At 36.7% G+C, this 26,794-nt stretch overlaps 1 protein-coding gene across 2 annotated transcripts in view; it reads right to left on the bottom strand.

Moving 5' to 3' along the window:
* Window positions 1-26,794, bottom strand: part of furinb (furin (paired basic amino acid cleaving enzyme) b) — a 123,254-nt gene that overhangs the window by 74,381 nt on the left and 22,079 nt on the right. The gene's annotated exons all lie outside the window — the stretch shown is intronic.

A 26,794-nucleotide genomic window follows, 5' to 3' on the forward strand; every position in this document is an offset into this window, starting at 1 on the left:
AATAATGGTAAATAAAGGTGAAAAACACCCAAGGATACAAGCAGAAAGCTTGTCAGCAATTATGAGAAGCATTTGACTGCCCAGACACCAATAATGACGCTTTCCATGTTGTATAAATAATTTACTATAAGCTAATTCACTTAAAATGGAAATCAATTAACAAAATAATATATTTCAAAAATGATGTCCCTTGAACACTGTTACTTTCTTTCATGAGAAGCCTGTGTCATTTTCAATCAGATACCAACCTCTTGGTACAATTAAAATAATTTTCAAATTAAATCTGCCAGTGGCTTGAATAATTTTGATCTGTGTATTCAAGAAAAAGTTGTCAGATTTGGGTTTTTTGTGATCCAGAACTCCACAACTGCTGCAAATTGTTTGTGAATACATCCGACTATGTGGTTGTACCTGTGTCCATGTACTTTCGATATTTTGTGTATTGAGTCACAGGCATGGCGGCATACTTGTAGAGATGTGTGTGAAGATATGGAAGCAAATATCAACTGAAATTAAAGTTAGGGGGGAGAAAGGTCCAAGCCTGGGAGCAGGCCCGAAAGAAGACACACAGAACACCAAGCAGCAAGGGGTGGACAATGGCCAAGGCCCAGCAGGTCTACTGGCTGACCTCACAATGCTCCCTACACACCCACAATATTCATGCAATGCAAAATCCCTAATAAGTAGAATATAAAGATACCACCACAACCGGTTACCAGGAGAGGGTCACCCACCCACAAGACCACTGGAACACAGCCGTACCCAAAAACTGCAACCCCTATTTTCCAATAACAGTGATGCAACCCACGCCTCAGCCAGTCAGATGGAACCCTGACAATGATGACCTTTTAAAAACAGAAAATACTGTTTAGATAAACTGCTATGACAGGTCCTTAATTGATATTAAAACCTTGCAGTGTTTCAAACATAAAGTCAAACCATAAGAGGTAAGAGCACCTTCAATATATAAGACTGCTGCGATGAAAAATATGACCCCAGGAATTAATACGACCCATTTTCACATTGATTGTGGCAGGGCAGAAAGCTAATTTGTGCTGCCCAGGGGTGGCTTTTCTGTGGGACAAACCTATTTCCCAGAGTGCTGATGTCCTCATTTAGAACTCGAGTCTACGGGTCTTGGGAAAATTGAGATGGAGAAAGAGAGCTGCAGCTGAGTCATACTTCTACAAAGCTTTAACTAGAGTGAATCATATGGGGTTTGGGAGAAGGTAGGTGTGCATGTGTGTGCAAATGCATGCAAGTGATAATAATTGAGAGCACTGTAGGTCATTTGTCACCCTGCCAGTACTCTCTGAATCTGCATTAGAGGCACACTGCCCTTTACACCCCTCACTGGACACTGCCAGAGGTTGTCTGTCTGCTTTAGCCTCTTCATTCTTATTTCCGTCTTATATGTACATTCATTTATTCTTGGAATGTTAGCTCCAGGGGACTTCAGAGAAGTCTCCAGCAGAGAGCCAGCCTTTTTATTCAGGTTGTTCAGTCTCTTTTAGTCGCTCTGTTCTGATTATGCTGCCCCCAACAGATGGCTTCAAAGAAATTTATACATTTCACCAGACTCAGTGAAGATATGAAACATCTTGCTGCAAGCATTAAAAAAACCCAATAATTTTCAAGTAGTTTTTACTCCATTTCGTCTTATAAACAGCCTCAGTGTTGCATTTTTAGACCAATATGTTGTCCAGATGAACACCCAAATATTTTGACTATTCCACCACCACCTTTGTCCCTTATAGCACAGAAACATGTTTTACTCCCGGTTCTCCAAAAATCTCTGCATGCCCTGCATCACATTTCAGCAGGAACTGATGCTTGTATTCCTGCTCAGTACAACAACATGATGACTGCAGAGAAGTGTGAGTAATCCTGCAGGGGACGTGACGCTTAGCTTTTTAATGGAAATCTGCGGCAAATAAGGAGAAGAGAAATGTTGAGCGTTCAGTCTTCCTGTATCTCTGACCACCATGTCAGACAGCCTTTTAGTCTTATTAACTGGTGTGACAGGCAGGTAGTCGATACTCCAGACAGTTGTAGGGGCATCAAGTCTCTTTTTTTCCTGAAAGTTCTCGCATGCACTTGAAGCTAAATCTTGTTAAATGCACAGGGGAATCCACATATTATTGCAGATTAGCTAAAAGTAAAAACTCCCACCCAAGCCCTTTATGATGGATGTTAGCTTCTAAAGAGTTCTCTGTAAAATTTGTTTTAATAGTTAAAGGAGCTGAAATAAAGGAGGCTGCTAAAGGGAACTCTTGCACATTGTTTTAATTTTGTAAATTTGTGCAGCAACAAGTGAGGGCTTTTAGGATGCTGGGGACAGCACTATCTGGACATGCAACCTTGTTCCAGTTCAGTCTAGCCGAGGCTGATCTTTACCTGATTAATGAAGACAGACAGGTTCCATGAGGAGGGACAAGGTGAGGGATTTCTGTGTCCTGATGTAGGCGGAGATGTTGATGAGGCTGTCTTAATGTCAGTGAGATTGTGACAGGAGAATATATGGGTACAAAGAGGAAGTTAGGTTTGTGTGGCACAGCTAAGGAGAATGCTAAGCCTTAAAGCTGAGACTATTGAAAAACACATTCAGACTGAAAGCCCTTCACCTTAAAGTCTGCAAACCTCAATAACAATGAGTCAATGTCCTTCAAGGCTTTCTTTTTGTTGTTCAGCAACTCACATCTGGCAATTTCTTTGTGGGTGAAGCACATCGCTTTTCTAGTGGATGTGACCCACAATGAAATTTATTTAGTCTGTCACACAATCAGTCACGGCATTTATATCATCTCCCCACGGCTCACAGAGTGCATCCTGGCCTTTGGCTTCTCAATGACCTTTCAGAGTTTCTTTAGCTTCTCAGAATACCTCCTGAAGGTTATTTTCATCACAAGCTGCCACTGAACAAAGCATGGGTAAGTGTCGTTCACACAAAACATAATTATTTTCAGCTCCTGCAGATGGAAAAACCACAGACATACACACCTTCACCATTTGGACAAAGACAGAAACTCTATTTTGTGTGGCTGAGGAATTAAAAACACATAACCTTTTTTGTCATTTCCCCCCTCAGCTATGCATGACAAACTGGTGGTTGTTGTTTAAGATAAAATCAGTGTACTGCAGATGTAATTCAGCGATAGCAAAAATTTACCTATCAATTTTAGAAGAATGTTCCCCATATAGGTAATAGTTACAAATAAATATGCACATCCTTGTATTTTACTGTACGATAAATTATTTTCAAATAGGAACCCTGAGAACATCAGTCTGCTCTTCACATAACGTTACTTCACACTTCAGTAAATTAATCTAAGAGGGGGTTACACAATAGAAGGATATTAAAGTAAATCTGTAACACAATACATTTAAACATTTTTTCTGGATATTGGTCTACATGAATCAACAAATAATACTTTCCTGATATCCACTCTCATTTAATCTCTTCAAAAACGATGAGAAAAGAGAGAAAAACAGCTCCAAATTATTTCCATTTTTAAAATATGCCTGAAGGTTACCCCTTGGTGCCATTCAAATCTCCATATCACACAGGAAGAAGTTCTGTATCCTCCAGAAGTATTTTGCCAGAGGCTCGTCCTTAAAGCGTTCAGAACGAGTACAAAGAGTAAAAAGCACAACAACTCCGCTGACCTCAGCACAAGGTTTTGTGTAGCTGAGTGTGATTATACTGTGTGTCACAAGAGTGTTCCAGAAACAAAGCAGGAAAACATTGAACAGGAGCTTACTTGTGAATAGCTTACTTTGGACATTTTTAGATAAAATAGATTAAATATATTACTTCTCATCTCTCACATACAGGTTAATTTCAGAACAGTAAAAGAAAAGATAGCTTGGAGAAAAATGATTACTATTAGAACAAAAGCTAACAGTGAAATTAGCTTTTGTTCAGATAGTAACAATGGACAGTAAATGGAGCAGAACAAGACATTACAGCTACAGTCCATTAGAGAGAGTCACCATTTTATTTTATTTCATCTTACAGCAAGTTTTATAATGATCCTTTTTTTTTGTTGCTCCACAACATGAACAACGAGGGAAAAAGCAGCATGGCATATTTATTTGGGATATTTCTCATTTACTTGTGAAACCCTAGTTAACACAAAAGCAACTGTATTTATTTATTCTTTAACCAGGTTTCTGTTAATTCTTTTGTAATTACATGCAATGAACACAGAGTGCCAAGCTTTTTTTTTTTAGCTTTTGACTTTTCATAATGGGTGAACTTAATTCTGGAGGGTTTGAGTAGAGCTACTGAAATAAGATAGTTAGTGTCTCTTGTGAAACATTTCTTTTTATGGAATAGAGATTTTGTCAGAGAGTATCTTTATCAAAACCCAAAATCTTTCTGCATCTTTCAAATGTGGAAAGATTTAGGTTTAAATTCAAATATTCTGAAGAAGATCATTGTTAAATATTTGTATGTTAAATTAGGCCTAAAGATGTAAATAGTTCATTATTTGAAATCATAATCTAAAACAGTATGATTTTAAGAGCTAATGGTTAGAACAATTATTTCAGATCTTAGAGACATGAAACTGGACAAAGATGAAAAGTTCTGCACTGATACATACTTTTATTTTGATCCCAACTCCACACTTGGATTTTCAGATCTGTGTTCTACAGATTCTGATAATTTTTAATTTCTGCAACAACTATTTATTTCAGATTTTAAATGAAACTGCTATAATTTCAAGCTGAAAACAATACTGTCCCCAATGGTTTAGAAAGTAAAATGTAATTGTGTCGAAAACTTCAAACTGGACTGATTTTCTTCAGCTGAAGAAGGAAACAGAGACATAGCTTTATATCCACCTCATGTTTTCTAAAATTTAAACGTTTATGGTTTGGATGGCTTGAAAAAAAATGGGAAGAGATAAAGCTGCCTGGGTTCTCTGAGTTTAATTTGCTAGGAAGTCATCTCCAGAGATTCAGACATTTGATAAGTGTGACTACAAGGATTTTCAAAGCAGGTGCTAAAATACATTCTGGGTGATTGGATTCCAAGGGAACAGAGTTAAATAAAGGAGTCAAACTCCATTAGAATAAACTGGGGCTGCAGACACATCTGTCTACATTTACAACTGGTCTATGTTAATGCAAAGCAGTCTGATCAAAGCAGTTCTGAGCAAAATTAAAGGCAAACCAACAAACTGTATGGTAAGCAGATTTACCAGTTGTTTTTGATTGTATGTTGCATGTATGTGTATATGTACATTGTTTTTGTAATATTTTGTCCTTTTGTTTATAGTATTATGCAAAAACAGCTGATGGTTCCAGTATTTGTGTACATTTGTGATTCTACAGGCATAAATGCCAAGTGTATTTATGTTAATTAGCATTAAGCATGGAAATGTTCAAGTGCGCCAGCTTTTGGTTGGAAGCTTCTGCACTGCCGCAAGACGAAATCAAATTTAAAATGGCATTATTTATGAAGAGCGATTTGTCTAAATTGGGATTGGTTGATGTGAATGTCACGTATTTCAAGCTTGTAATTTCAGCAACTTTGAACTTACAAGCGTGAGCACTTGTGTGATACAGACGGACGTGGGAGTTTTACACGTTGGCTGAACTTGAGTGCAACTGGCATTAAGATTGCTTATCAAAAGCATTCTGTCAGTCTGAAAGCTGTGTGAGGCATCAGAGAGGCATCAAGCAGTTGCACAGCCCACTCACCACATCAGTGATTTTCACTTGGATCCTTATTTCTCTGCCAGTCCTCACATACCTTGTTTTTTGTTTTTTTATGTACCTCAGCGTTGGGCGGTGAGAGTTAAAAGACACTGTTTACTGCAACATGTTATACACAGGTCACACCCTCTGTCTCTCAACAGCCCACAAGGGAATTCTAACTATCTGCTGACATTATTCGGCTGCATGGTTTTTGAGACTTTAAGGTGACCCTAAGTTATGTCACGGCATGTTTGCTACATCCCAGAATTCTGCAATGCCCCTTTCTGCTCCATGCTTTCGTGACTGTCATGGTCTACTGCAACCTTCGATGTGGTTGTTATCAATATTGGCCCAAGGAGATCAGCCTTAGATCAGTGGGGCTGAAATGATAAGTAAGTTCTATCCAGGCTGCAACCTAATGCTCTAATACCAGTTAACATCGCTTAGTAAATGGGGATGTGAGTAGTCCATTCTGGGATATTATTTTCTGCATATGTTGAGCATTATTTTTGCACCAGACACTCTCAGGTTGTCTCAACTCAACAGAAAAAGTGCACAAATTCATAGAATATATACACATTTATTTATGCTGAAAGCCACATGGGGACAGTGCTTCATGCATACATTCAAGTCGACACATGCAGCAAATATCTGAATATTTCTGTGCTTTCAGCATGCAGACTGAATACAAATACACAGAGTCCAGCAAGACCCAGTGTGTTGATGTTGACACTGGGAATTTGAAATTAAGTGTATCCTCTTAAGCTCGGAAAAGTGTGTAGAACCATATGAGAATAAATGGTTTAAACAATTGGCTTAAATGTCTATTAATCACAACAATAAAGCAAAAATTAAAAGTAAACAAAATACAGTTATTGAAAATCTATTTATATCAAACTAACGACGGGAGAAAAAAAAGAGCAAATTAAGATAGCCAAGCAAAAATATAGGTCTTATATTTAATGACATGTCCAATAAATTCTGGTGCAGCCTAGCTTAGCTGGAGATCAAATTATGTGTTCTGCAGTATCAGATGAATTGAAAAACAATGCTGGAATGTTGTTGATCTGAGGAAACATATCTTCATGTCCCATTCAAATGTAAGGTAGATATGCAAGGGGTAACGAAAGAATGGTGAAAAAAAAATCCTCAAATGACTGGCTAGACACAGAAGCAGAAATGATGGACAAGATACAGGAATTGGAGCATTCCTCAAATTGTGATAGTTAAGGCACATAAATGAGTGAAACAAACAACACTGTCCTGCTTTCCAATGCTGCTGCTGCACTCTTAGAGGCAGTTTCTGTTATACATCTAAGATAGAAACGTCAGAGGCACAGCAGAGTCCATTGATTGCCATGCAGCCTTCACATCTCTTATACTTTTCCTTTTTATGAATGTTCTGTTTCTTTTGTTTGTGCAACTCATTCACACAAAACACACACAAATTCAATCATCTGATAGAAAATGGGGCAGGCTTTCTTCGTTGCTTTGTCTTTATAGACAAAAAAACCCTGTTGTGTATTAGTATGGGGGTAGGGGAGTAGTTTCCTACTTGGCTGATAAATCAGCCATGTTGTTGGCGTCCACTGAGCCACCAGTCTGCCATCTTTTGGACTAATTAAAGCTCCAACTTTAGGGTAGTGCTTATTGGGAATAGCTCATTATTTTCCATTGATAGAGAAACTAATAATGTTTTCAAATGAAGGGTAATTATTTGTTTTTATCTTAGCTCTAATTCTATTTACCAGCTCAAGACATTCACTATCTTGAATAGCTCAGCCACAAAAAAACAGTTTTGTTAAATTATGTGGCTGAAAAACAAATATTTAACAAAACACCAATGAAAATCATTCCTGTTGCAGACCTTAAGTAAATGAAACAGAGGTGGAATTAAAAGGCGAGAAAATTGATTCAGGCTTTTGAGTACATGTTCTTCAATCACAGCAAAGAGGCATTATATGAGCAACTGCTCAAAAACCTTTGAGGTAAAAAGCAGCTAAGTTGTGGTGTTCCTATGCAAATCTATGGCTATTATGACGGAGGAGTTCACAATTGAAATATAACCGAAAAGAGGATCTGCCTTGGGAGAATAGATTAATTGAAAATGTGCAAAACTAATGACTACAAAAGGCAATTGTCTCTGGAAGAGCAGAAATACCAAACCCCAAGGATTTCTGACCTTTAGTTTGTATCATTATTAAGTAAATTTATATATGTTGTGGCTCTGTAAATACCTGGTGCTCTAACAAACCAACAAAAAATAGCACCGTGTGATAGCGCAAACCGAGTATGGCTAAATGCAGCAAGTTCAGAGACAGATTAAATGAGAAAATTAGACATATTCTCTTAGAATTTGCTAACTTTAAAGGGGTTTTTAAGGTGAGTTTTCGGAGAAGTTTTTACCAGTAACAGTTCTTTTATCAGGAGCAGGCAAGAATCACAGTTTGCAGAAAAAATTAAGAAATTTGTAGAGTGGTTAAAAAGAAACAGCTTTTTGCAGTTTTTTAGCTATTTATAACAATTCATACTGAAAATGGTCGTAGCTGAAAGACATAAAATTATAAGGTAATATGTGGAATAAGAGTCTCACCATATAATAAGCTGGAGTTACTGGTTTCATGGCTAAAAACCACAATAAAATCCTTCAAACAGTCTAATTGTTGTTCTTTAATATAGCAATCAAACAGATTAGATTTCTACTGCTAAAATAAAATAAGGTATAATACAATTATAAGAATATTATCTATAGTGACAGTTATGTTCAGCTAAGAAAATAGTAACAAACCAAATCATGTCTCTTGTGAAAGTGTAAATTATATTGATAGTGTTATATCATTGTATAGCATGGACTTAGCCATTTTTACATTAATTTAGCTAAAACTGGCTTAAGCAAGTGATTCGTCTGACTAGCTGCTAGCTTTTTCTTGATGTAATACAATATCTTCCTACCACAAGTATGAGTATGATGAGTATTAATACAGATAAGAACCTCACAGAATGTTACTTAAAAAATCTAAACCAAGCTAACTCTTTAAGCATCTTTTGCACCCAGACAAAAAAATGTAGACTAAAGTAAAAAAAAACAACCCCAAAACAATTCTGTCTCAGCTTATCTTTGTGCTGAGACTTTTCAGAGAACTGATAAGAGAAAGAGCCGGGAGAAGAAACTTATCAAAAAAAGAAACCTGCAACACGCACAACCGCGTGCACACAGATACAGAGTGAGAAAAGGGTCTGTAACAGACTTCACTCAGCCAAACCTGCCAAACCTTGCTAATATAGACTCAGAGATCCAGTTAGTACTCTGAGTTCACTAGCATGCTTGTGTTCAAAGGCAGAAGCACATAGAAAATGTAAAATATCGGAAAAGAACGAAAAATTAATAAAGAAGATTGAGAGACTGAGGTATAATAAGACGTTGCATGTGAATGTCAATGTGTGAGAAGGAGAGACATCAAATATTTCTATCACTCGGGCGTGCCGTGGTGGCGTAGGGGTTAGCGCGACCCGTATTTGGAGGCCTTCAGTCCTTGACGCGGCCGTCGCGGGTTCGACTCCCGGACCCGACGACATTTGCCGCATGTCTTCCCCCCTCTCCTTCCCTGTTTCCTATCAGCCCACTGTCATATAAGGGACACTAGAGCCCACAAAAGACCCCCTGGAGGGGTAAAAAAAAAATATATATATATATTTCTATCACTTGTTTGACTTAATAAATCTATCTTTTGGCTGGAGCAAGGCGAAAAACAATTTAGTAAAGTCAACTGCTCACTACTTATAGTCAATACCCATCTATCTAATAGTCTCCTTTGTATGACTAACATCAATAATCCTAAACCTAATCTGCTGTGATCTTAGAAAGCAGAGCTCTGACAAGCTGAAGGGAAAAGGAAACTAGGCGTCACTGCATAAAAAGTTCCTGTAACCTTTCATTAGGTAATAAACAGAGACAGAAAGCAAAATACAGTGGCAAACAGAGCACACAGTAAAAGAAAAAGGGGTTGAAAGAAAGACTAACGCACATTGAAATTCAGTGGAAAACAGAAGCTTTTCTAAATCTGGAGCCGCAAGGGGCCTCTTCCTCTTACCCCAGGGAGGAACAGAAAAAACGTTACGATACATGAAAACACCAACTGTGGAAAGCAAAGAACTGAGATCAAACTGGGTTAACGTTCTGCTCTTTTGGGGAGAGGGAGAACAAACAGACATTCTAAGCAAATGAGCAGGATCAGTGCTCTGTAGATGCAAAGCAGCAGTAGAGTAAAGATGTCCCAGCAGAGCAAGTGTGTCCAATAAAGAGCTTGGTCAATACGGCTCAACACTCAAAAAAATGCATCGGAATAAGTGAGGGCATCAGGGAAAAAAAGGGAAATCTTCTGAAATGCTGGTTGTGTAGCTCTGTTTAGTATTCAAAAGCTGTGCAAGTACAACATGAGTGCAGTTAGCCTTTAGTTCATGCCTGAAGATGGAAAGTCACCTTGATTGCCATGTCATAAAAATTTAAAAGCAATTTTCTACAGACGTGATTGGTCCACATAGGCACCATTTTACTTTATCTTCCTGACAAAATACACACACACATACATGCCATCAAGGACGCATGCACGCACACACAAATAGAAACACACAGGTAAAGCAAAAGTGTGAATTCTTTTAGACATTTCAAAGATTTGTGGATCAGGAAAAAATGAAAGTCATCTGCTCCTTACCCACTTACGAATCCAAAGTAAAACTCATGAAATACACAAATTCACTGATCTGGAAAATTCCTGGTTCAGTTTTATCATAAATATTTCCCTCTCATATCCAATAGCGACATCTATTCAGCGTCCCACTAGACTCATGTTGTGTTATGCGAGTTTTGTCTTGTGCTGACATTTAGAAAATGGCAGTGTGCCAGGCCAGTAACTGTGACCGAACTAGCTGATTTTTTAAGAGCACAGTTTTGTTGTCCAATATAAATATTTCACAAATGTTATAGTAGCACTTTTAATAAAGGTCCAAGATTATGCATGAGCTATTTATAACAAATTTGTATTCATTCAACAGGTTAGCAGAAATTGTTGTGACATTTCAGTGACATTGAAATAAGGAAGAGAGAATTCTCATATGGCATGCTTTTCACTAAGAGATTGATTTTATAAAGCTGCTGCTACTGCATCTTTCCACAATATAAAAATAATCTAATGTGATTTGACGTATAATATATTTTTACATAAGAGTAATGTAAATTTGTTACGGAGCTGGAAAGTTAATGGAACATGAGATAAGATGAACTACCCCAGGGGTACATGATTTATGTTTTATTACACTTGAGTCAGGTTTTTCATTACTTAACTCTAATATTTTTTTCTGACTTATCTGTAGCCAAATTCAATGTACAAAAATTGTTCACACAAATTTTGTGGTAGATGAAAGAAAAAAAATATTCAAAGGTAATAATATGATTTTATTTGCATGTGGTACACATTTTTAACCTAACTACTACATATTCAGCCCCAAGATAACACTGCAGCAATGACTTTTTTATTTTAAAAAGTGGGATCTATGATGACAAGTGTTTTTGTTTTGATTAATATACTTTGTTATTTGTAAGGAGAATTTGATCTGGGTTCTATTAATGGGTTAAAATCTGGGAAATATAGTTAATTAAAAATAATACTTATATTCTGTGATTGTTAATAAAAAGCAGGTTGCACACATGGTGTGTGTAAGAAAAGAAAACCAAACATTTGCAGAATTTTACAAGCAGACAGTCAATAGCCAGCAACCATGTGAAGCTCCAAATCCATGCCGCTATCCACTACAAATGTAAGCTTCTCAATAAAATTGGCCATTAGCAATTTCAGACAATTAGATGTGCAATAAAACAAAAGGAAAATTTTACATGCTGCTAAAACAAACAAACAAGCAAACAAAACTCTTTAAAAAACGACTTCTGGAGCAATATCGGGGACAAAGTGCTTTGACAATGACCAAATTAAAAAACAAAGTAGTGGTACCTGGTAGTCACTTAGGGGAACAAAGTGTAAGGAGAGGGGATCTCTATTTAAAACTTTGTTATCTCCAGTCAAGGCCTATAGTCACATGTGAGGTTATCTGTTCAGCACAAGGTTTCTTGAAATGGGGTCCCACTTAAAACAATGATCCCAAGCAAGACAGCAAATCCACAACATAAATCCAGATAAAGAGTAGCATCAATGGCCTAGTGAAAGAACAGACTGCAGCTTGTTTTTTATAAGCTAACAATCTCAAAACTACACTGAAAGAACAATATAAATATAATTGGGCAAAAATCTTTTACCATAGTTTTTGTCAAATATGATGCTATAGGTGTGTGCACATTTTTATTACAACCTGCATAATTCAATCGATCAGGTCACTGGGTCATCAAAGATGACACTTTCCTAAAGAAGGAAAGTCCTTCTTTTTGTTAGCACAAAACTACTCTCCATGAAAAATCAATATGGAGAGCACTCAAAGCTGTGTCCTATTGATTTTTCATAGACCCAGATCAGTCAATCTATAAGTGCAAGCAGGAGAAAAATCAGAAGTACTAGAGAGGTACCATGGGTGTACAGCAGCAGTGAAGTACTACTGAAGGGGAAGTGAGTAAAATGTCCTCTACCCTGTAACTTCAAGGACTCAGCTCAAGAAAATGGAAGCTGTCAGCACCTTCAGACATACAAAAAGAAGATGCAACTCTGCTGCATCAAAAACCACAAACCCTTGAGAGACAAATCACCTGACACTCTCACTTATACATCACAGGACACTAAAGAAACACCTGTGAGAAACCAAACTAATACACTCAAACTTCTTCATAACTGCCTTTGTCCTACTGCATGTGACGGGGTCAATAAAAAAAGTCAACTTTAGCCTCAAGCTGTTCTCCATCCAAACCCCCACTGTGGTTGTTCATCTGAAGATGGCTTGATATGGAGACTGAAATTCAGTGACACTGCTAGATTATTCATTTGCAAAGTGTAACAGAGCCAACTACCCATTTTACACATCACCTATGCTGAATTCACTGATGCCAGTACAGCTTCTGTCAGGCTCTGTCGCACTAGTTTGCAGGAACTGGAGTAAATAGATTCCACTTGCATTTCAATTTAATCCCTTTACTCTTTTTTTTCCTCGAAACCCCGGTGACTCTTCCTCTGGTTCCATCTATTAATACAGACAGGTTCAGTGGTTATATTTTATCCTTCCTCTCAGGTTTATACTTCTGTGTAAATCACTGGTGTCCTCCTATCTACTGACAGACTCAGACTGTATGTGAACACATTACAAATGATCACATTTATCTTCAGCGTGCTGAGGCATTGTGGATTCTATCTTTGCAGCTTTTTCCTGAGTTGAACTGATGTTTTGGACCTTGCCTGCATCACTCATCGGCCGCAGCATTTCGCTGCACAGCGAAGTGGGTGGAAAAGTGCGGTAGGTTGACCATGTCATTGGTCATGTAGCTACACACAGCAAAGATTACACTATTCACTGCTAAAGGTCAGACATGAACAAAAACCTCCATTATCTAGTCCTTGTCTAGTCATTTGGCTGCATATGTTTGGTGAACCCAAGTAGCACACAGATCAAAATACTTCTGTGCCCGGTCTACTTTTTATTTTTCACGTGGTAACCACAGCTACTGAAATAAAACAAATTAATTATCATTACAGTGATGGATATTGTGTGCATTTCTAAAAAGACAAAGAAAAAAGTGACAATACAGTGAACCCTCGATATAATGCGGTTCACCTTTCACGGCCTCGCTGATTTGCAGATTTTTTTGTGCAGTTTTTTTTCACAGTGCATTGTATTCTGCGTTCTGATTGGCTGAACGGTCTCCGCGCTTCTTCTCTACCTGTGTGCCAATAACGTTACGGTATTTCAATATAAAGCTTGGCAAATTTTGGCAAATATTTTTGCCCAGAAGAAAAAAGAGCGACAACAACTACCGATAACTATGTTCTTCTCTCGAAAAAACACACTTGCACCACAGGCTTCAGAAGAAAAAGACACTAGAGAGTGAGTCAGGCCGCAGCGTCACAGTCAGAGGAACAGTGAAATACACAAGTCACAATTTGTCCTACTGTACTTCGTATTGATGATTAAAATGATTATTTTACTGTAGTTATTTGTAAGAATGCATTCTATTTGTTAAAAAAATGCTTAGGCCTGAAAACAGGCTTTGTTCTTTGGTTTCAATGTAGAGTATTTAATTATGATGTATAATAATAATAAAAAAATAAAGATAACTACTTCACGGATTTCGCCTATCACAGGTTTTTTTCGGAATGCAACCCCCGCAAAAAACGAGTTTTCACTGTACATCGTATCAAGTTTTTTCTTTTTTTAATGCCAATCAGATTACAAGATTAAAATAGAATAAAAATAACCTTAACGGTCTCTCAGTGGGGAAATTCATCAGCAAAGTGATAGGCAAGTAGGAGCATCCTGATTCACACAAGATAAAATTGTGATCCTCTTATTTCCATACTAATCATCATAATATGCAACATCACTCATGGACATTTAATTTAAAGATATACTAAGAAAATAAGCACAAAAACAAACAAATAAACAAAAAAACTGGTTGAATGATACCCATTGGTCTATTACTGAAACTGGAATGATATTTACTTTAAAAGTTGTATCACATAATCAGTTTGAAGTATTTCCATTTAAATACTGCCACAAGCTAGAAATGTAATATTCATTTCTATAATTTATTTCTATATGAAAATATTTCCATTCCTTTTACTTTAGTCCCTCATGATTATCGATGCTGATGGTACTGAATTTGCTACATCTTTGTACGTATCATGTGCCTTAGAGTGTTCAACAAAGATTAATTGTTGAGTAGATGAAAACAAAGGACAGAATTTTTTTCAGTATTAAAAATATTAAAGAAAAAATATTCTCAAATAATCAAATGAAAAAATCTAAATATTACTGAAGAATAATATCTTCCTCACATCCAACTTTGATAAGAAAAAGAATATTAAAATGGTTTCTCTCCAAAAGATAAAAAATGCAACAGCCACTGAACTACAGGAATGAGTTGACTGTAAGATGACTCTAAGGTTGTGGGCATCATTAAACCAAAAGTCGTTGAAATTCCTGGAACATTACAGCCGGCCTTGAACCACTAAAGTCCAGATACTTGTGGACATCAAAACATAGTGTCTTCCATTTGAGAATTGCATTTCTCTGTGTACTGACACTGGGAGTTTGAGTCTTCAATATCCTGACTGCAGTCTGAAATATCCTCTGTAAAGAAGCTGGCTTTGTGCCTGAACCTGGAGGGCTGGTACTTTAGAGTGCAGAATTATTATTACTCACAGCATAAACAGACTCAAAACAACTAGAAATCAGGAACATAAACAGGTATACATAGATATAAACCTAGGTTGGCAGCTACTTCAAACACCCATAGCAATCACCTGCAAAGGAAATAAACCACACTTTTCCAAGCAGACAAGGTGTCAAAAGTAATAATCATCTCCATTTTGTGTATATAGAATATTGTAAGAAAGCACATAACATCAAATCCCATTTTGCTCAATGACTGAATGTCTATTTAAGACTTATTTCCCACTTGCTTAAAGGTTGCTTATGGCATAAGGAAATATTGTTGCAAGTACAGCAGGAGCAGCATATATACAGTAGCACATCATATTTTCAATTACAGCTGCTAATCCAAGCATGAAATCCTTGCCCTTCAAACTTACATAGACAACAAGACCGACAAGGGGATAGATATTAGGTCTTTCATCACTACATTATTTTCTTTGTCCATGCTTATTCTCAGCAAGCACATCAGATGTAGTAGTTTTGCTTACGTATGCAAAACACATGCGCAAGTGATGATTTTTACAGTAACTGCAATGTTTTAGTATATATTATTCAAAAATAGCAGCAGGAAGATTCAGTAAAAAGAAACTTGTGTGGGATACTTCTAGTGTTTTTTAAACAGTACCTTAATTTTGTGTTTTCTCTGTTCTCAATAGAAGTTGGACTTCTTCCTTGTGTCTGCTTTGTACTGTCAATCCACTGTCTGTCATAGTACTTGTCTGCTTGTACTATTCTTCCTGGTAAAATGTAGTCCTTCCTCTCCTCTGTTGCCAACTGCTTGGATGAGGATTTGCTGTAAAGTCAATAACTTAAAACAATCGGCTTAGATTGTGACTAAACTGTTTTAGGATGGGATAAACTACAGTGGAACCCCAGTATTTGCTAGGGTTATGGAGCACAGACACCTGTGAAAAGCTAGAATCGTCAAATACTTGAGATCCACTCCAGAAACCTTTATAAGAGTCTATTTTAAAAGTTCAAGCACCAAATATACCTTAATATTCAAGAATATGGATTATGGAAACCCTCTTAGCACTGCCACAAAAGCAGTGCTAAGACTGAAATGAGAACAATCTTTCTCATCTCTGCTCTTGTGGGGAAGACCCAAAAAGAAAATGAATCGCAATCCTTTATTGGCAGCTTTGTAAATGTCAGCCAATAGCGTGTGAAGCAGGATTTCAGCTGCAGAAGCTAGATTTCGTATTGAATATCATACCTAATGAGCTATGAAAAATTCACAAACATGCAAATTTTCTGCAAATAAATTGGAGATAAAATCCTCAGAAAAATTTGTGAATGGTTCAATCTGAGAATACCGAACAGTAAGTTGGAGTCCACTCCATATGTAATAGAATATACAGCATGTGACTTCATCTAGTGAATTAGTGCAAACTTTTATTATGAGCCCCAGATATGAAGGTGAGTGCTTTAAGCTTGACACTTTCTATGCTTATTGCAATTACTTTGATCCAGGGGAAAAAGCTGTTTTTGACATTTTCCCTGTGGTGTGATGAATCCCACAATAAATATTACTTCTCTGGCTGGCTAAAAGGACTCAGTAATATAAGCATTAATAGCGACTTTACATGTTATTCATTAGTTGGGGACTATTTTGGACACCCTGTAGAAATGTGTTGTTTGTCTTGTTCTTGTGAATCTATTAAGCGGCAAAGAAAAAATAACTTCGATGTATCATGGCACCCCTAGTATTGCAGGTGTTCATGTGATCTGCCACAGGTTTGCATTTGGATTCAATTTTAGTTAGTACTGCTTAACAAGATGTAATATAACAGGCTTAATACCTTATCTCATAGCGATAGGTTTCACATTTCATGAGCAACTTAGAAGTTAAGAATGTTAATAAAATAAAAGACATTTTAATTTTAATCTCTACATATAGAACTCAATATGTATTTAAAAGCAGATGTGACATTTCTGATATGGGAAAAATCATGTTCAGGCATGGCAGCTTTTTCATTATGATTTAACAGCGTGAAGTCATTATATTACTCCATGGTGTATAAATCTAATGCAGCAGAAAGAAAGGAACTAAACTACCTACCATTTTCAGCAAGGGGTGCAAGGATTTGTGTGGCAAGACGAAAAAACATAAGAGAACAGAGCACTTACAATAAAAGACTCTTGTGCAAGGTCCCATGATAGCTTTCATAACAATGATAAATGGCTGAAGCATTTTTCAGCATAGGAACAGCACATTTATGATTTTTTTTCTTTGTCAAGCTTCAGATGGTTGCATAATGGGAAGAATCTTTGCAAAACAGGGAGAAGGAATTAACACCTGGATACCACTGAATCTTTGAATCTATTGTCAAATTCAGCTCTTGCATAAGGATTAACGAAATGAAATAATTTTTTATAGCATGTAATATAATGAAGACAATAACATTATAGTGCTTGTTACTCTGCCCGACTTCCTAATAGGAGACATTTAGGCAGTGAGTGCATTACTCTTCTGCAAGGTCCATTAATATGAATAAATACATTTGCTCATCCAATCTGTAGGTTATAACAGTACATCATATGTATGAACATTATCCTATCAAAGTTGGGGAGTACAATCTGAAACAAATGGATGCTTTAGTTGGGACTGTGTTGTTGAAGAAAAGAGAAAGCAATGTTACAGAGAAACAGTAGATTTTGCAGGAGCTCTGTACAAGTCATTTTTCACAGTTGCAGCTTAAACTTCAGACTATCTGAGACCAACTCTTTATCAATGGCGACTATGAGCCCTGAAGGTTATATTTGAAACCAAAACCTCTGATAAGTTTTGGGTCAGTGCTTCCTTCTTTCATGTCAGTTTTAGTTTGAAAGAATACAGTCTGAAGAACATCACCAGCCTTTACATTTTAGAGTGAGCTGTTCACAAAGCATCACAATGGAGATTGGAAACGGGCTGAGCACTTCAACAGTGTTTCACATTCATCCGGTACTGCGGTATTCTTTCCACATGGCAGACACACATTCTGTATTATTCAGGCTGAGAATGATCTAGCCCCATTAAAAGCCCAGCGCACGTCTTCCATATCTGGGCGCATGAGGGGGCTGCTTGATGGCACCTACATCCACACATTCAGAGGAACTCTAATGTTTCCACATGGATCATTAGCTCCTAATTATACAACTGTAGATATTTTATTCAAAATTCATAATTAGAAACTGAATGTAATCTGCAAGTACTTCATATAATTCTCTCTATAATAATAATGCTTTTGACTTGAATACGCATGATGTGACAGATCTCAGACATAAAAAGTTACTGATAATTAACCAATGCACTTATTTTCATACTAATTCAGCAAAAAGTTACTGATCTCTACCAGTAAGGCAGAGCTACCTTGTTTTTCACCATCACTATCGTCTTGTCTCTGCAATATTACATTACTCAGCAATTTAGCAAGTGTCACACTTCAGAGCTTGCTTGATAACACCAGCTTCAAGACCTTTTACTTCTCCATTTCGCTTTCCTCAAAAGGTCAGACGTTTATTTATTTATTTTTTCACAGTGGCACAAAGTACACATTACTCTGCCAAAACTAACTCCAGCATCACATCAGCATGTCAGCAGTTTGTTTAGAATGAAAAAAAGGAAAGAACAAGAGATGCAAAACAGCCCATGGTATCACTGTGTGTTATGATAAATGCTCTCTATGCTGGTTCAATGACTGTTTCAGCTGATTCAGTGCCGCATTTATTACCAAAAAATGTTGGCTTGCACACAAAACATTGCCTTAAGTCCAGGGAACAAATAAAATGTTGTATATATTTATCTTCATCTTTTATTAAATATACTAAGGGTGTGACATGAGTAGATACTTTATGTTTTTATTTGATTGTATTACATTTACAACTTACACTCATCAGAACTGAACTTTGGCCATTTAGAAGCCTTAATGTGCCAATTGTTGGCAAACAATTTTTTTAGATACAAAGGAGTAATAACCTTTCTCTGATTTACAGTCTGGGATCAGAGGAGACCGTGATTTAATTAGGTCTGCCATGATAACACATTTTTCTGGGTTGATAAGTTATCCCAGAAATTATTGCGATAATCAATAATATTGTCATTTTGAGACACTTTTCCACTAATATAAAGATAATGGAAAATTAATGTAAGCACACTCTCTCAAAGATCAATAAATTAATTTCTAAAGAACATTTAACAATGGAACTGGAAGACATTTTAAATATCCAAAATAAACAAAGAACTTTATAAAATGAATTATGAAGTTTCTGAAAACAAACCTGCCCCTCCAAATATGTTATTCATTAGGCTCACATAATCAATACTGCCAGTTGGGACTTTAGTGAAAAAAAAGTATAAAATTACTACTGTGTACTGTGTCAAATATTTGCAGCATTTTCCAAAAAATCAATGAGATTGTAGGGCAGCATCTATGCCATTGATAACGACAGCAGCAAAACATTTTCCAACTTTCTTGTTTTATGTCTCAAGCCCCTGTGTGCACAACTACATGTTGTGCCCATGTAGTTGGAATTTTGACAGTCGTTTGCAAGAGGAGTGCAAGCAATTGTTGCCTCACTGCACCAGTTCCATAGGTAATGAATGGAGAGGGAGCAACATCGTGTCAAGAAAACAAGAAGGGGAGGAGTCAGTCAACGCACAACAGTGAAGATTTTTGTCAGACAATCTCTTTGGAAGAGAGAGAGACGCGACTAAAATGATCCACCATGCAACTGTAATTGATGAAGCTCATTTTAATTTATCATGCCTTTAAATGATGTATTGCTTATTGGGACAAGCCTAAGCTTAATGCTGAGGAGTAGTCGTCTTGCAGTATAAAGTTGTGTGCGTGATATCAGCTTCTTCCTCTCCCACATGCCAATGTACCACTTGGCAAAGTACTTAATTCCTATCTGCCTACTGTTCTGGCTGTTTGTGATTGCTCTAGTGTAAAGCAGTATGACTGGTCAGTATGATTAGTAAAGCTCTACATACATTCAGCCAATTTACTATATAATTAGCTCTCAAAAACATGGTTCAAATACATTCACCTATAGTACATCATCTATGTTGGTGGACAAAATGATGGTTTGTTGGCGGAAAGGACGAATTGATGATGGACATAACTTTTTGTCTGGGTTCTAAAATACTAATATTTTTACATCCTCTATTTTCTTTTCCCATCATTAACCAGAAATGAAAAGTACTAAAATCAAATTCCATGCTACTTAGTCATTCTTCTGACAGCATAATGATGCTATAATAATAATAATAATAATAATAATAATAATAATAATATACAACTCTTCTGAATGAAATCCAAACATAAATCATAACCTCTGCTTATATTATTCAACAGGATTTCAATCCATAGCACTCTTTTGGAGGAATGAACCCTCGGTGATAAATGAATTACATTTTATTAGATATTAAATTATGTATGAAAAGCTGACTATGTATTTCAAGAAATCGTGATAAATCAAGGGCTCTGACAGGAAACAAATTGTGTTTGCAATTTTAACAACAAATAGTAAAACATATCTTGAGATGTGAGAAATTCATGCTAGTTGACAGAATGTGGGCTTTTCGCATAAAAAAACCCACCAAAAGTAATAACTTGCAAATATCCTCAGTCAATGTCCAATTATATAGCATTTGTGCATTTTCACATTTTCAGTGAGGAGTAGAGGGGCTCTGGCAGCAGAATGCAATATTGGTTGAGCACTGATCTGATCTCTGCCTCCCATCTGTGGGTAACAATTCCCACTCATCTACAACTTGGCTGCGTTATTGCTAATTCTTATTTCATTTAAACCCTCCCTGATGCCCACACTTATTGCATCTCTAATAAAGAATTCTCACAGCAAGGACTAGAATGGTTCCTGTGAAAAAGGGAAAACACACAGAGAAAATGTCTTTTGACCCCACCATGTTATTAATAGAAAAAAAAACCCATAGCTGAGCAGGACTTCAGGAATGTGAAAAAAGAGATTTCTCATGTTAAATTCAAAATACATTGGAAATGATGGTGGTGCAATAGGTAAGAAACTCATTTGGCTTTCCTGCTTGAGCCGTCCTCTTAACATGCGGACGTTGTGGAGAGCCCAAGGCTTTCTCAAGGCCTGTGCATTTTTACCCTGAAGGCAGGAAAATGGCTGAGGTTTATTCTCTGCATTTTAAGACCTGAAAGGATCTGAAAGGGTTTCTATCAGACATTAAATATGATTAGTATTTAATTTAAATTTAATTAACAAACATGCCGATTCACCTCAAAAGGCATTGTGGCTATCTGAATTTGAGTCAGTAATTATATAATCAGTAAATATTAATATTAGCTAACATTAAACACTATTTACCTTTGATTGTTTTATTGGAATGCAGCTCAAATATTACCTTGAGAAGTCTCAATCATTTCAGTTTTGCTAAGTGTCAGGAGTAGATGCAGCAGTGATAGCAGTGGTGTTAACATTTACTGTCAGTGGCAGCAATAAATGTAACTATGATAGCACTAAGAGCTCCAATTTGTTGAAATCTGGCAAAAGTGTATCTTCATTTTCATTTTATTAATGCCCCCCAGACCATTTTGTACTGATTGCTGCAAAAACCAGATGATTTGGGCTACTCTCATTTTCATTTCGTGCACTGATTTGCAATGATATAAAATATACTTTTGCACAACTCTGAAGTGTGACAACAAAAGGATGTCACAAGCATGATTCAGATGCAGTACTTTCAGTATTCCACCGAGATACTGTTAATGGAGACAGCTTGGAGTGGGGAAATTGAAAAGCCAAATCCACAACAGCAGCACTTCTGTGATCACACACCATGTAGCCTCTTTTTAAAATGTCATGCTGTCGCTGTCTTTTGTTGACTTGAATGCTGAAATGACCGGTCTCTCAGATATGTTGCTTCTGGGCACAAACAATCCCTGCAGCAGTTAGGGACATGAGCAAATGTGAGGTACAAACTTACCTTTTCTCTACACACATATGGACTATGGACACATCCTTACATGCACATTTGAAACATGTTATGCACATCATATTTAATTTCAACAATTGAGAATGTTAAAATGACATTGTTGACATCCGTCAAATTAGCACATTAAATCCCATTTTCCAGTTTAATCCGCCACTTGTCTCTTTCTTCAAGCAGTGGTTCAGACATTCTATAGAGAAATTAAACATCCTTTCAAGAAGCTTATTATCAGTTCATACTGATTGACTGTAAATGCAAACATATGACTTAATAAGACCCTATGTGTTGTGTAAACAGTAGTCTTGCAGCAAACATTGGAACCCAATTTTGTTTTTATAAAACAACTTACTTAATTGGCAATCATACGCTTTTAGACTTGTTGTACGTTTTTTTGTTTGTTTTTTTTGAGTAGCAAGTAAATTTCATATACTTAATGTATATATTTTTCATAGGGATAACATTTTGGAATAGAACAATCGAGAAATCACAGTAAAAGGGATGCACCGATTTATCAACCAGATAAATGAACTGACCAATGTTCCCTGATCAGCTCTGAATTACTTATAAAATTCAAAACAATGGTTTGATCTACACATACAACCCACAACATGTTTTTTGTTTAAAAAAAAACAAACAGAACTGGTCAAAATAAAAAATCACTGACTCAGACTAAAAAAGCAAAACAGAAATTTCTATCAGTCAGAAAAAGCTTTGGAAAACTGGTGTAGCTCTGTTTGCCATTGAGATATGTGACATGCACCTTTTCATTTTTAAGTGTGCTCCTAAAAAATACTAGTTTACCAGTGATTGGGCCCACAAGGCTAAAAATAAGGGGTAAGTGTCAAATGTTAAAGGTTTTTAGGTTCTTTTTCTATCCAGGCCTCAAATAAAATACTGTACTTGGTAAATCAGTTAGTACAACAATGTGCAACTGAGCAGCAAACCTTACATAGCATTTACTGTGCGTGAGGGAAAATGCAGGTGTATGCAAGGATAGAAGTTGCTGGTTCATACTCTTTTTAGTTGTTTTTTTTGCTGACCTGCGAGTTGTTTTCTTCGCTTTTTGATATTGTGTATTCACTCACATACACGCCCAATTCCTGCTGTATTGAAATCAGCACAAAGGAAGTTATCAGAGAGGCTCATCCATCATTACTGATGCCTTTTAAGCGCAGGAATTTTCACAATGTGCTTTTGCATCATATCCTGTGCGCTCTAGATAAAAGCTCCCCTGCACTTCCCTCCCTTGTGCTTCATGCTGAGACACAGAGTGAGCTCATCTCCAGCAAAAGATCTCCTGCTGGGACGTACATATGTGAACAACAACTGTGGAAAAAGTCTGATCCAAGTTGTCCGCACATTCTTTTGAACATCTTTGGTGTTCATGAGTTCAAACAGCTTTGTTGTGGTTCCGACTGTGAAGCATGGAGTTGTGAGAACAGAAGGCACCACAAGATGGTGAGACAAAAAACACACCTCCAAACTGTGTGGGGTCCAGCCAATCAGAAAAGAAAAAATGTGGAATGATGGATATTATTTTTCTTGCATTGAGATCTTTGTTGTTTTAGCTTTTTATAATAGTTAGAATAAATTAAAAACCAACAACTTTGCTTACTTTTTGAAGTTTGTATTGTCTTATCCTGCTGTATTAAAATTGCTACATCTTATTTGCGCTTGGTGTAACCCTGGTGAACAGCATCTCACGTTAAACTATGGTGCAGACCTTGTTCGAATAAGTCTACAATTGTGTAGGTTCATGCACAGCTCCATTTTGGTAACTCTGGAAACATGGCATATATAGTACACATCAATACGAAAAAGCAGCAGGATAAACTGTGAATGCATGTCCTTCTTTACAGATACAGTTCAGTGGCATAAATAAAACTAAAGGAAATATTGATTGGAAAAAAGGCTAAATCTATTACATATCTGCCTTATTCTCTGACCTTGTGATGCATCATGAAAAGTCTCTTTACATGTAAAGAAACGGTCTCTTGTACAGCAAGTACAGGTAAAAATCATGAGGGAACATTACATTTTTCATGTTAAATACGATAATATTGTCATATTGATTCCTTCATCTATTAAGGATTTGTTGGTTTACCTTTCAAAATGAATTCTAACTTCATGTACTAGCCTAATTTATCTGCCTTGTCAAGTCCACTGGATATAGATAAAAATGAAGGTAAGAAATATATTTTAAGACACTACTGATATAAAGCCTAGGCATAAATCCAAACTGGGAGACTCTATCCAGCCTACCTGTACCATCCAATTGCTACGTCTCCACTGCAGCCAACTCACACCCAGTCCTCTCTCTACCTCAGCCAATCATCACTCAAGAATCCCTTTGTAAGGCTCATCATCCATGGATTCCGGTATGGGGTGTAAAATGCACTTCATGTGGTTCTGTTTAGAAATATAAACACTCAACAAGCTTCTTAAGTTATCTCCTTAATATAGTGCTCATTCAGGTGTGCCACATAATAGAGCAGTGTCAACTTCTGAATCAATAATTACTGATGTGCTACGAAGGTGAGGATAATATGACAGAAAAGTGGAGGGCATGACCAAGAAAAATTGCACCATGATGGAAAAAGACGTTATGCGAAAAAGCACGGTTGATTTTGAGGACTGTCATGAGTTAAAACTTTGCTCCATGAAGTGCATTAACATTTCTTCTAGAGCAGGGGTGTCAAACTCCAGTCCTCAAGGGCCGCTGTCCTGCAGTTTTTAGATGCGCCTCAGGTACAAAACACTGGAATGAAATGGCTTAATTACCTCCTCCTTGTGTAGATCAGTTTTCCAGAGCCTTAATGACCTAATTATTCTATTCAGGTGTGGTGCAGCAGAGGCACATCTAAAAGTTGCAGGGCAGCGGCCCTCGAGGACTGGAGTTTGACACCTGTGTTCTAGAGCAACCATAACCACTCATTTAGAGGGGTGCTACAACAAGAAGGAGCTGAAATGAAAAGCATTCGCCACGGATTCTAGACTGCCCTGACAGCAGAGACCTATCTCACAGTTTCTGTCCACTTAGTTGACATAGAGTGGCAAGTAAATCTTGCAGTCCTTCTCGCAGACAGTATAAACATCTCTCTTTTCATGGGCGATTAAGTGTTTCACATTATTTTATTCTTTTCATCTTTTACTTTTCTATTCAACAACCTGATAGGTTCCTTTTTTGTTATATTTTTTAGTTTAATAACGTGAGAAAACCACAATTTTCTGTTTATCAGTCAGTATTTAACACTGACGCTGACAGTTAATGATATGATTCCTTTATGATATCCTGCATAATAGATTATTGCTTAAAACCTAACAAACATGAAAAAGACACTGTAATGTATCCGCTTGTTATTCTGCCTCACAAAGCAGACTGGAGTAGATCATGAGGATTCTTTGCACACGTATAGGTTGAAACAGAAATTATTATGAATTATTATTTTGAATCGAAAATTTATTTTCAATCACATCGTGGCCCCAAAAATCTGAATTCAATCACGAGATAGTAAAAATTCCCAACTATACTAATGTACTTGTCATTTAGGGTTGGACTTTCTGCAGACATTTGAATGTAAAACCATATTTTTGTATCTGAACCCACAAGAGAAATAACACCCCTATTCAGAGAATAGGGGTATTCACAGAAGTTCAAGAAACCATGAATCTGATTATGTCAAGAACACGGAACACAAGGACACTTGTTTTGAAGAAACAGAGAAGGAGAAATTCTTTTGTTCAATCTTTTCCACTTTTCTTCTCTTGTATATTGACAGCTGAAAAAACACTGTCTTGCAGCAAGGTGGTAGGGAAAAAATGTAGGCATAGTTCTAAGTAGATTTCTGTAGTTCAACTGAAGATTGAACTATAGGAAAGAATAAATAACATAATTACAGGTAAATACCTTGAGGTGCAGCTAAAATCTAAGAACATATTTTATTGGTATATTTACACATACTAAATTTTACTATTTTACCAAGAACATTTCTGTCAGTGAAAATGTGCGAGCTAGCCAAGAGACCAGCGTGGTTGAGGAGGAATTATACTGTATTCTTAACTCTGAGCAGATGCAAAGGCCCAATACAACAAACATCCATCCTCAATATACTCACATTCATCCATGGTAAATAATAGCAAGATTAGGAAGGGGAGCAGTTCTACAAAAATCTTCCTGAAAAGAAAAGATTTGAATAAAAGCAGAGAATACACACACACACACACACACACACACACACACACACACCACTGGTCCCTTATCTCAGAGGCACACAGAGCAGCCTACCATTTTTCCAAACTCCTTATTTATTCTCACTGCTCTTTCCCTGATTGAGAAACCTTTTCAGTGCCTTTCTTCTAAACATCTATTTGCAGAAATTCAGAGCCATGAGAATAAGAAGCACATATGACTTGCATTTCTTAGGTCAAAACACAAACAATTTTTCGGAATCCTTTAAGTAATAGTTTCTGTAGCTTTCAGTGGAAACTCCATTTCTATGATACATTTTGGAACGACCTAAATGGCTCATCCGTGCAAGCTTGATATGTTCAACAAAAACGCTTATAAAAATCAAGATGACAATATATTCTTCAGTCATGGAGATAATAATAAAGGAAGTACCCGGGTAGATGAATTGCAAAAAGCAAGAAAGGGGAATTAGATTAATGCAAAGCAGGATTATTTCATGGTTTTGATAATTAAAAGACATCAAAAAAGAGTTGAGTTCATGTAAATAATGAATGATTAAAAAACTATGTGCA

This window comes from Xiphophorus couchianus, chromosome 2 (genome assembly GCF_001444195.1).
Source record: "Xiphophorus couchianus chromosome 2, X_couchianus-1.0, whole genome shotgun sequence".
In the NCBI taxonomy this organism is placed as follows: domain Eukaryota; kingdom Metazoa; phylum Chordata; class Actinopteri; order Cyprinodontiformes; family Poeciliidae; genus Xiphophorus; species Xiphophorus couchianus.